This window comes from Aethalodelphis obliquidens, unplaced genomic scaffold (assembly GCF_003676395.1).
Source record: "Aethalodelphis obliquidens isolate GAN/ISIS:26980383/991018 unplaced genomic scaffold, ASM367639v1 scaffold117, whole genome shotgun sequence".
In the NCBI taxonomy this organism is placed as follows: domain Eukaryota; kingdom Metazoa; phylum Chordata; class Mammalia; order Artiodactyla; family Delphinidae; genus Aethalodelphis; species Aethalodelphis obliquidens.
In genome coordinates this window covers 2,052,297-2,064,606 of record NW_020838061.1, presented here as the reverse complement: position 1 = coordinate 2,064,606, position 12,310 = coordinate 2,052,297, and the positions used below count along the sequence as shown (strand labels likewise).

The 12,310-nt window shown below is 39.2% G+C and overlaps 1 pseudogene; it reads right to left on the bottom strand.

Moving 5' to 3' along the window:
- Positions 1-546: 546 nt before the first annotated feature.
- LOC113615463 (V-type proton ATPase subunit B, brain isoform pseudogene) overlaps positions 547-12,310 on the bottom strand; it is a 35,088-nt pseudogene continuing 23,324 nt past the window's right edge.

Here is a 12,310-nt window from a genome sequence, read left to right as displayed (position 1 = left end):
TCATGGATCTGGATGTCAATTTCTCTCCCCAGGTTCAGGAAGTTTTCAGCCATTATTGCTATAAATATACTTTCTGTTTCTTTCTCTTTCTTTTCTCCTTCTGGAATTCCAATCATGCAAATATTGTTTCTTTTCATTGTGTCCCATAAGTCCCATAGTCTTTCTTCACTCTTTTGCATTCTTTTTTCCTTTGCTTCTCTGACTGGATAATTTTAAATGTCCAGTCTTCCAGGTTGCTGATTGTTTCTTCTGCATGGTCGAGTTTGCTTTTGAAACTCTATTGGATTCTTCAGTTCAGTTTTCATATTTTCCAACTCTAGGATTTCTGGTTGGGTTGTTCTGATGGTTTCTATTTCTTTGCTGAACTTGTCATTTTGTTCATGTACTGTTTTTGTAATTTCAGTTTTTTGTTATCTATTCCTTGTTTTTAATTACAGGGTAACACAGTAAACTCCAACACAAAGGTAGGGATGGGGGAGTGCAAAAGGAATAAAGAAAATAGAACCAGTATTTCACAAAAGCATCAAGCCAGTGATGAAGTAGCAGTTAATGCTTTGCAGAGTCTTGAGGGTATAATTTGCTCAGGGTGCTCTGAGGGATTCTCTTCAGCATTTCTTTGGAGAAGGTTTGAAGCAGCTGCCAGCCAATGTTCAAAGTCTCATAGACAGGGCGATTTTCACAAGGACTCTGAGCAATAAAGTTCTTCTCAAACTTCTGCAGAAATTCCAAGTAAAGAAGATCATCTGAGGTAAGGGCTTTGTCTCCAACTACAGCTTTCATGGCTTGTGCATCCTTACCAATAGCATAGCATGCATACAGCTGGTTAGATACATTGGCATGATCCTTTCTGGTTATACCTTCTTCAATAGTAGACTTCATTAACTGTGATAATGAGGGCAGCACATTAATAGGTGGGGAAATCTGTCCGTGTGTAGATCTGCCACTCTGTAATATATCCAGTCAAGTCAGGGATTCAGTGAGTGATATCATTGTTACGCATGGTGAGAATAGGAATTTGAGTAATAGAGTCATTTCTACCTTCCACTCGACCAGCACATTAATGTATTGTGGGTAAATCTGTATACATATAATTTTGGAAGCCTCGTTGACCAGGAACCTCCTTCCTGGGCTGCTGAAACCTCTCAAAGTGCTTCAGCATAAGAACTCATGTCTGTTAGGGTAACCAATACATGTTTTTCACACTGATCTTCACTACTCAGCTGTGGTTAGAGCCAAGTGAGGAGTGATAATTTGCTCAATAGCTGGGTCTTTAGCCAAGTTAAAAAAGAGGCAGGCATTGCCCCTTGAGCCGTTTTCTTCAAAGTCAGATTTGAAGAACCGGGCAGTTTCCATGTTTACACCCATAGCAGCAAACACAATCACAAAATTTTCCTCATTGTAGTCCACTACATCTTTGGATTTTTTTTTACCATACCAGGCTGGCAATAGATTAGAGCTGCAATCTAATTGTGTGGTAAGCCATCTTCAGAGAAGACAGGAATTTTCATGCCATCTATGGGCAAAATACCAGTCTGAATCATCTCCTCTGAATAGCTTCGACACTGAGGATTGATTGCCTGGCCCATGATGTCAATGAACTCTTCAGCCAGTACAACAGGACCTCTGTTGATTGTTTTTTCTAATCCATTGAATACCCCACCAAGCACCTCCTTAGACACTGGTGTTTGGAGAATATCCTCAGTAAACTCACAGGACATTTTCTTGACATCTATACCTGAAGTCCCTTCAAATACCTGAACGACTGCTTTGGAACCACTGACTTCTAGAACTTGCCCACTCCGCTTCATGCCATCAGGTAATGTCAAGTGCACAATCTCAGCGTATCTGGGAAACTTAACATGAACTAAGATCACTAGTGGACCATTGACTCCTGATACTGTCTTGTATGCCCTAAAACAATTTCTTCATTGTTCTCATTTTAAAAGCATGCAAACATTGTTTTTCAAAGACTTTCTAAAATCAACTGTCTGGCTCATCACTTGTTCTTTAACTCTATGCTGCTGCTCAAATTCTAAAACTGAACTGTTCATTTTTTTGTGGTCTGGGACACTCTGTATCATTACTGAAAAACAACCTTTCTCCAATGGAGTGTAGCCACTGGAGAAGTTCTTCGGTCACTGGCTAAGCACACACAGAATGTTGAGAAATCATAGTCATCTCCCTTAAGGGTTTACAACCTTAGTCATGGAGTACTCTTTAAACTATGTTATTGTTTCAGTTGATACTCTCTGAATTGAGATTGAGTGAATAATTATATGGAAAAATGACAGCTGCCCCTTATAATCTTTTCCTAGAAGCTGCCCCTCCTAGGGGCAAAACATATAAATGAAATTCATAAAAGAGTATTTATAATTGTTAGGTATAAATTTATTGTCATAAGAATGCAACATGTGTCAGTTACTTGACACATCTACTTCAGCTCACATAAACTCCCCAAAGGCATTCTCTAATGCAAATAATTCCCATTATAAAAAGCACATCTGGGAGAGGAGGGATAAATTAGGAGTTTGGGATTAAAATATACACACTACTGTTTATAAAATAGATCACCAACAGGGATCTAGTGTATAGCACAGGGAACTATACTCAATATCTTGTAATAACCTATAAGGGAAAAGAGTCTTAAAAAGAGTATATATACTGAATCACTTTGCTGTACACCTGAAACTAACACAATATTCTAAATCAACTATATTTCAATAAAAAAAATTTTTGTAAAAGCACATCTCCTCAAACCATAGAATCAAGTCTTTTCCTTCTTCCTTACACTGCAGTGCTGTCACATGACCCAGTGACTGATCAGGACAGGATTAGTCAGGCAGGAGAGCACCCAGACTGATACCCTTCATCTGAAATTCTTTTTAACCAATGAGCCACAAACAGGCACTCTGGCAATTAACCAGTGCAAACATAGTCTTACAACCTGGGGAAACAACAGGTGCTTGCCTAAGTTTTAAAGAGTCTACTTCCAGGGCTCATCCCCAGTTCCTAAGGAAGCTATGAAGAGGTCTGATGCTACACAATTGTATTGTTTAGTAATCAAGAACCATTTCTTTCAGAACTGCTGAGCAGTCCACTTAAGCCTGGTTTATTAAGGTCTTTTTACAATCACAACACTTAAACATATCAGTGCATATGCTTTGGATATATGCTATATAATATGGGCAAAGCTGCTTGTCTTCCCCAAAGAGAGCCTTGAGCTGAAAAAAGTTAATGGTAGAAAAAGGTCAAACAAGACTTAAGAAACCTGGAATTTTCCTGCTCTGCCAATAATCAGGTGTCTAAATCCTGGCAAGCCCTGTCCCTCCCATAACCTTAGGCTTCTCACTGTAAAATGAGAGGGTTAGACTAGATGACCTGCAGGGTACTTTTCAGCTCTGGCCTTCTCTGATATCTAGGTGTCCTCCTGCAGAGCAGCCTCTCCACTGAACAACACCTCCCTCTGGCTGCGGGCCTGACCTCCATCCATGAAAGCAGTTTTCCTAATTTCATTTAGTTTTTTTTGTGTGTGTTCTTGTATTTTGCTAGATTTCCTTAAGAGAATTATTCTGAATTATTTGTCTGACAGTTCATAGATCTCCATTTTGTTAGCGTCAGTTCTTGGAGCTTTATTAGTTTCCTTTGTTGGTGTCATATTTTCTTGGTTTTTCGTTATCCTTGATTCCTTACATTGGTATCTGCACATTTGAGTAATTGGGGTCCTCATACAGACTTTACAGGTTTGCCTTGGCAGAGACGGATCTTCACCAGTCAGCTCAGTTTGGATCTCTAGGCATATTTGTTGATAATATACTTAGGCAAGTGGGGCCTACTGTTATGCTGGGGGTGGAGGGAGGCAACTGTTCAAGCTCTGAGGTTGGGGATGGGAAGGTGTGCCACTGGCTGAGAACAGTTGGATAGGACTGCTGGCTTGGTTCCCTACCCAAGTAAGGCTGTTAGATGGTGCTGTACTTTCCTGGATTCTCTGGTCAGGCTTACTAGATGGTTGGGACTGGGTACTATATTCAGTAGTAGATGGGACTATGAATTAGCTTCACTCCCTGGTAGGGTAGCAAGGACCTGTATGGGCTTATTGTTTGGGAACCCAGATCAGGCAACAGTGTGCACTGAATTCCCTGATCAGGTGAGACCACCAGTTTTTTTCTGCAAATGGGGAAAGACATGGCTTGTGCTCTCTGTTCAAGTGCCACTCTAGTCTGGGCTGTTGGATGGGCTATGCAGCTTCCTGTGTGCTCTGATTAGGTTCCCTGGTTAGGCAGGCTAGAGGCTGTATTCAGCAATGAGCAGGGCTATGAATTAATTTTCCTGCCTGGGTGCAGTGAGAGAAGCAACATAAAGCCAGTAAAACTCTTTGTTGTCTTAACTAAAGCCAACCTGCACTCCAAGTTCTCTGGCCGAACAGGTTCATTGGCTTTGCTCTGCAAACTATCAGCTCTGCCTGCCTGCCTCTTGCCTTGAGTGCTGCTAGGCTGCACAGCTTCCAGTTTTTTTGCCAGCCTTTCTGATCAGATGGGGTGAGAGATACTGTCCACAGTGAGTGGGGATATGTCTCAGTTCCCTTGCCTGGGCAGGCCCGCATCTTGGCTCAAGCATTGCTGGTTACACAGCTTCTAGGGGTTCTTGCCAGCTCTTGTGGTCAGATGGAGCTCTGGAGCCACAATGGGTGGGGCTATGTTTCAGGTCACTTGCTTGAGTGGGACAGTGAAGGGTCACTCCAGGCAACTCCCATTTTTCTCCAAGCAGGCTTTCTAGTCTCGAGGGGTTGGGAGCTACCCTCAGCCTTGGCTATGAGTTAATCCCCCTGCCTGGGCTTAGCAAGAGAACCCTCCATGCCCAGTATTGGCTTTACTCTGGGGGCAATCAGCTCTGCATGTCTCTCAGCTGGAGTGTTGCTAGGCTACACAACTTCCCGGTGCTCTCACTAGCTACTCATCAGATGGGGCTGGGAGACACTCTTCCTAGTGGATGGATCTATGACTCAGCTCCTTGCCTCAGACTCCTTGGTCCAGGCTCTACGGCCAGAAAAACTCCTCATTTGAGTACCCAAATCAGTCAGATCTGCATCCTAATGGGTTCCCTAGCCAAAGTGCACCACTGACTTGGTTCTGCATATGGGCAAAGCCATTAATTAGGATTACTACTTGGGCACTGCAGGTATGAACTTGGTCTGCCAAGATCTTTGTTGCAAGCCCCTTCTCTCTTCTCCATAACAGTCAGATTCCCAGTGGTTGAGCCCTGCAGATTTCCCTGCAGTCTCCATGTAGCGAGACCAGAATAGGGGCTCCCACATGAGTAGGGGCTCCAAGAAACTTAGGAGGTTTGTTGTCCCCCTCGCCTCTCCTTTCCCACTGGAGGAACCAGAGACTCAGGGAAGACTTCTCTGTGTGTTGCTACACTGGCAATGGGAGGGACAATGCAGTCATTGTGTAGCAGCTTCTCTTATCCTTCCGAAGCAGTATCTTTTGCTCTCTGTGGTGCAGGGGGTGCTTTAGTCTCACCCTTATTTCTAGAATTCTTTCAGGAGTGCCACGTACTTGAATAGATATTAGTTCTTCTTCTGAGGGGGAGTGAAGTCAGGAACGACATATGTTGCCATCTTGGTGATATCACTCTCTCCACTGTGGGTTTTTTGGGGAAGGTTATTTTGTCAGTGGTCACTCAACTAAAAATGACCCTTCCCCCAAAAAAACACAAAAATTCAATATGTCAACAAACATAAGGTATTCATTTTTGGTGAATTATTTTCATTTTTCTATAATTCATTGCATTTGTCAAGAACATTCATAAAGATAACTTTCGGGTGATGATCTATTTCACTTTTTTTCCTGATTTCTGGTTTTAAACACTTATACAGAGAAACACAGTTTGTACTTCATGATAATTGTTAATATGTCTTGTAATTAGAGATCAGCAATTAGCCAGTATTCAGCATTAGCTTGAGCAATGTACTATTTAATGTATTAAGTACACTAAAACACAAAATAGCAGTTGCCTTGTTAAATTATGATAATTTAATGATTATCATAAGACCAGTCTCACAGAATTTAACCAGTCTTCCTTTGATCTCAAATCTCCTTTCTAAAGATTGCAAATTTAAGTTACATACATAGTATATTTATACATATGAAGTATTATATATACTATACCTTTGACTCATATTTCCTAATTCCATTTAACAAAGTGAAATAGTAGTGATAGTGAGTCTTATAAGCTAAACTTTCCATATCTTTATCTCAAATGATTCTGTCATATCATTTTGCTATAGCAAAGTCTTAGTATTCATTATATTACCTTTACTAGAACTACAGTGATGATCACTATATATAGAAATGGAAATGCATGATACATACGAAAAGTGGCTTCATATGCATGGCTGAAGAATACTTGTCCCCATAATTTGCTTCAGGTCTAGCTGTTCCCAGAGAGCCATTCCAATTAAAAGATGGATGGATGTAAGGATTGTCCTCTTTGGGCTCATGAGTCATAATGCTATTTTAAATGAAAAAACAAACATGAAATATCTCAGGATATTTTAAAAATATCAAACACACATAGATTCTTATCACTATATTCTCTAGGAAGCAAATAAATGAAACCATCCAGAAGGCACATTAGATCGATATAGCAGATATACTAAAATAATGGCATCTTCATAAAACAAAGAAAATGATTCTGCTTTTATTCTATTCCTCACTAAAACTAGGGTTTTTGTTAGGGAATATTTCCTATGGTCTAAGAATGTCTGAGAAATTACTATGATACTTAGATAAGTGAAGGAAATATAATTTTAAAAATCTTACAGATTAATCTAGGTCAGTGCTTTTTTCCTCAGGAAATGTGTTATCTTATGGCATAAACACAATTATGTATATATTCATAGTTAGAAACACTGTTATCTCTGACTATGCCTCTCCTTCTCTGCAACCCCACCTCCTACTGAAAAATAAATACATAAAACTTTCTGCTAAAATTCTTTCCAAATAATATCCTGCTTTCTTTCTTTTTCAGTATTTACAAGCTTTAAATTTCCTTTTAAGGGATTGCTTACTTGTAATTTCTTCCAGAGAACTGTTGTGGTGGAGATACAGGACTTCTAGGAAGGATGCTCTGAAGGGATGAACTCCAGGGATTCTGCAGGTAGATTTTGTTTTTTGTTTAAGGGAGAGAGGAAAGGTTTAGCCATGATTTTAAGGAAATTTGAAATACAATGGCTCATATTGATACCACATGCTAAATATCTAAATGTCAAGATACCTCCAGGCCTCCTCCTAAAAAATGACAAATAAGCAAAGGTATTATTAAAAGGCAAATGTTTACATATTATAGTGGTAATTTAGCAGGTCTTTGTCTATTTCTATCTATTATCTATTTATATTTATCTATCTTTCTCTCTATGATGTAGAATGGCTTACTGAAGGGGAAATACAAATGGAAGATTCATTTCAGCTGGTACTCTAAGCAATACGTGAAGCTTCCAGTCAAAAGAATTAAATATAAATCCCCCTTCCTATTGTCATAGTGTGAAAAACGCTAATCCCCAGACAAAACAGAGTTGACAAAAAGTAACTTAGAGAATACTGAAGCTGAATATAGAGAGCTGCAACATTAAACAGTTACAGCATACAGCAGAGTTTTGGAGGGAAACAAATACAAATCAATTGATAAAGAGTTGGTTCTTAAAGACCATACTTTAAGTACATAAGCAAAGAGTAAATTGTAGCAATACGGACTTTGAAATAAGAAATTGGCATTTTAACACAGACATGAGGCATATAAGTGGATCCAGACCAGATCTACACAGAGCCTATTCTTACAGCCATACTGGTTATGTGTGGGTACATAACATTGTGACATAGCCATTTTGATGGAGCCATATTGAAATCAAGGATATTTTTATATAGGTACTTTGATAGAGATATTTTGACATGGGGGAATTTGATGCAGATTATAAAATAATCCATTGAACTTTCTGATTAAAATAAGATTAAATTGGATGTGAAATATATACCATGACTCATCCTTAAGTTTAAGCTCATGTCCATCCACAACCACCCCTGGAGGAGGGGGTGGTGAGGAACCTTGGATTGATAATAATGTTGGAGATGAGATAAAGTTTAAGTATCATCTGGGGAAAAAAAAACTGATACAAACAGGAAGAATGAGACAGACCCAATATTTTTCCTCTATTGTTTAAATATTTGTCTTTGGGCTTTCCTTTTCTGCTTTGTTTTGGCAATCTTCTTTAAAATAAAATTTTAAAAACCCACAAAACTAAAAAAGAAAACCATGACTCTTGAAAGTGTGATTTCAGTGAAGCTTGGCAAGAAAGCTTCACTTGTGTCTATAGCCAGTCCCTCTTTTCTTGGCTCCCTGATGTCATAGTAGACAGAATCACGGGTTCCTGAGCATTCTGTACATCAGTTCTTAAAGGGGCTACCTTTCCTTCCATGGACTTAATTTCATTGGTCCAGGCCTTTTTCTCCAGCAGGCAAGAGAGAATAGCATATCTGATGCAATGAAAAGAGAGCTATCTAAAATTTGGATTTGCGGACCAGAGACCAGATTTTCTAGCTGAAGCAGTATGGATATATTTGGGGAGAAGGATCCCATAGGAAGTAGTAGGTGAGTCTCGGCTACTATATAGAGGGATGCTGCATACTTCCCACTTGTCCATTTTGGGCCTAATTTAAACTCATTAAGCCAGACCTGGGCCTTGATACAGCTAGATAGATGTAGAAAAGTGTTTCAGGCAGAACCTAAGGAGTATAAACTTATAGAATAGAAGGCAGGGTCAGATTGACATGGTGACTTATTTATTTATTTATTTCTTGAGATCAGGTCCTAGGGGTGGTGGTGATGGTCATGTGATCATAGTGTGACACCCCACTCTTTTTTTTTAACATCTTTATTGAAGTGTAATTGCTTTACAATGGTGTGTTATTTTCTGTTTCATAACAAAGTGAATCAGTTATACATATACATATGTCCCCATATCTCTTCCCTCTTGCACCTCCCTCCCTCCCACCCTCCCTATCCCACCCCTCTAGGTGGTCACAAAGCACAGAGTTGATCTCCCTGTGCTATGCGGCTGCTTCCCACTAGCTATCTATTTTATGTTTGGTAGTGTATATATGTCCATGCCACTTTCTCACTTTGTCACAGCTTCCCCTTCCCCCTCCCCATATCCTCAAGTCCATTCTCTAGTAGGTCTGTGTCTTTATTCCTGTCTTGCCCCTCAGTTCTTCATGAACTTTTTTTTTCTTAGATTCCATATATGTGTTAGCATACAGTATTTGTTTTTCTCTTTCTGATTTACTTCACTCTTTATGACAGACTCTAGGTCCATCCATCTCACTACAAATAACTCAATTTCGTTTCTTTTTATGGCTGAGTAATATTCCATTGTATATATGTGCCACATCTTCTTTATCCATTCATCTGTTGATGGACACTTAGGTTGCTTCCAAGTCCTGGCTATTGTAAATAGAGCTGTAATTAACATTTTTGTACATGACTCTTTTTGAATTATGGTTTTCTCAGGGTATATGCCCAGTAGTGGGATTGCTGGGTCATATGGGAGTTCTATTTTTAGTGTTTTAAGGAACCTCCATACTGTTCTCCATAGTGGCTGTATCAATTTACATTCCCACCAACAGTGCAAGATGGTTCCCTTTTCTCCACACCCTCTCCAGCATTTATTGTTTGTAGATTTTTTGATGATGGCCATTCTGACTGGTGTGAGATGATATCTCATTGTAGTTTTGATTTGCATTTCTCTAATGATTAATGATGTTGAGCATTCTTTCATGTGTTTGTTGGCAATCTGTATATCTTCTTTGGAGAAATGTCTATTTAGGTCTTCTGCCCATTTTTGGATTAGGTTGTTTGTTTTCTTGATATTGAGCTGCATGAGCTGCTTGTAAACTTTGGAGATTAATCCTTTGTCAGTTGCTTCATTTGCAAATATTTTCTCCCATTCTGAGGGTTGTCTTTTGGTCTTGTTTATGGTTTCCTTTACTGTGCAAAAGCTTTGAAGTTTCTTTAGGTCCCATTTGTTTATTTTTGTTTTTATTTCCATTTCTCTAGGAGGTGGGTCAAAAAGGATCGTGCTGTGATTTACGTCATAGAGTGTTCTGTCTATGTTTTCCTCTAATAGTTTGATAGTGACATCCTACTCTTATGAGCCCATAGGGGTTCAGAAAGAGTAGCAGCTAGCTATGAAGACATTTTTCTCCACAATCAATGACTGTATCAGCCTCTTGAAGTAGAATGACTATATAATTTATTGCCCAAACCAGAACACTTATGAAAGTGACAGGGGTAACTGTTCATGTTTACATTGGAACAACCAACAGAAAGTGGGGCTATCCTGATCACCCTACATTGAAATCACTGCTGTTGTACCCAAAAGCTGAGCCTCCACCTGTTTTTCAGAAATACAGTCAATATGGCTTCCACTTTCTCCATCAAAAGAAATTTCTCTTCTATATCTTACTTCAGAAAACCTTGAAATACCCTATTTGGTATTACACAGGCACCATCATTAATTCCATTGTTCAGCACCCACAAGTAGGTTGACCCTGTGAGTGTGTGAGACAGATGTGTTCAGTAAAGCATTAAGCCATGGTCCACCTTGACAATTTCAAAGGAGAATGAAAAAGCCATGTGGAGGGAAAAATTAGCATATGATAAGTGTAGAAAAGTCAGCAGATTCTGATTTAAATCTATGATCAAAGAGCAAAACATCATGTGAGGGTTGGGAAAATTAAAGAAATCAAGAGAAGTCTCTGGAACTCTGTGATGACATTCCAAAGAGCAAAATTTGTACGTAGGAAGACACACAGGTCATTCTAATCTATCTGGGACAGCCTGACTAGGTGCCCCATGTATTGAGAGTCAGAGGCAAATTACTTGTCCTATTCATTCTCTTCTCCAATGCCAGTGAAGTTTTTCTAATTGTTACAGATCAAGGCTCTTTCTAGGGCATCAATACCTGGAACCAGGAGTAGACTGCGCCAATGGAGGGCTGGCTTTTAGTTTCTCAGATGAATTTCATATTTTAAAATGTATGATTAAAAATCTCCAAAAGGCCAAACAGCACTGTCTAGCAATCCTACAATTTCCTAATTTATTTTCCTATTCTCTGAGACAACTATTTCACCATTCCATCTCTCTACAAATCTTCAACTTCTCCTCTATGTTCTTTATTCCCAGTTAATGACCTCACATCTTATTTCACTAAGAAAATAGGAACAGTCAGAAGAGAACTATTTCATTTTCCAACCAGCAAATTTACCAACCGACCTGAATCTGTATCCACACACTCTATTATGGATAAAATGTCTCTTCTTGTATCAAAGACCAACTCTTCCAAATGTTCTCAGGATCCCTCTTTTTGCCCTCCCATGGCTTTTCTTCATGCAATTATTAGCATTCTATCCCATAGTGTCACATTTTTCCCTCTCAACTGGATCATTCCTATTAATATATAGATTTGCATTACACAAAACTCTCTTAACTCCACGTAATTTCGCAGCTGCTGCCTCATTTTTCTGCTTCTTACATTAAAACATCACAAAAAAATGTTGTCACCCTCATTGTAACCATTTCCTCACCTCTCTTTCACTTTTTAGTCCGTGTCAGTCTTGCTTCTGTCCCCACCACTCTGCTGAAACAGCTCTTGTGAAGGTTGCCAGCCATCTCATTTTACCAAATCTAATATTATTTCTCAGTCTTCACCTGACTTTATCTCTCAGTATCATTTAATATAGTGGATCATTCCCTAATTCTTGAAATACTTTCTTTTCTCTCTTTGCTTCCTTGAGACTACACTCTCCTAGTTTTTCTCCTATTGCTCTATATGATCTATCCCAGATCCTTTTTCTGGCCCAGCTTCTCCTTTGCTACATGATCTCTAAATGTTGGAACACCTGAGGGCTTGTTACCAACTTCTCTTTTCCTCTATATTTATACTCTGTCTATAAGTCCAGTAACATGACTTTAATTAGCACTCATATCCTGATGACTATCAAATTTATATCTCCAGTTTGTACTTGTCCCTGAGATCTAAATTCATATATCCAACTGCCAACTCAAGGCCTCCACTTGGAAGTCTAATAGACATACCCAACTAACCATGAAAATACCAAAAAATTTGACCCCTCTTCCATCTAAAAACACTCTGCTTTTCCTCCAGTATTCCTCATACATCCGGTTGCTCAAATCAAAATCCTTGAAGTCATCCTTTGTTCCTCTCTTTTCCTCATGCTTCATATACACTCTGTCAGTA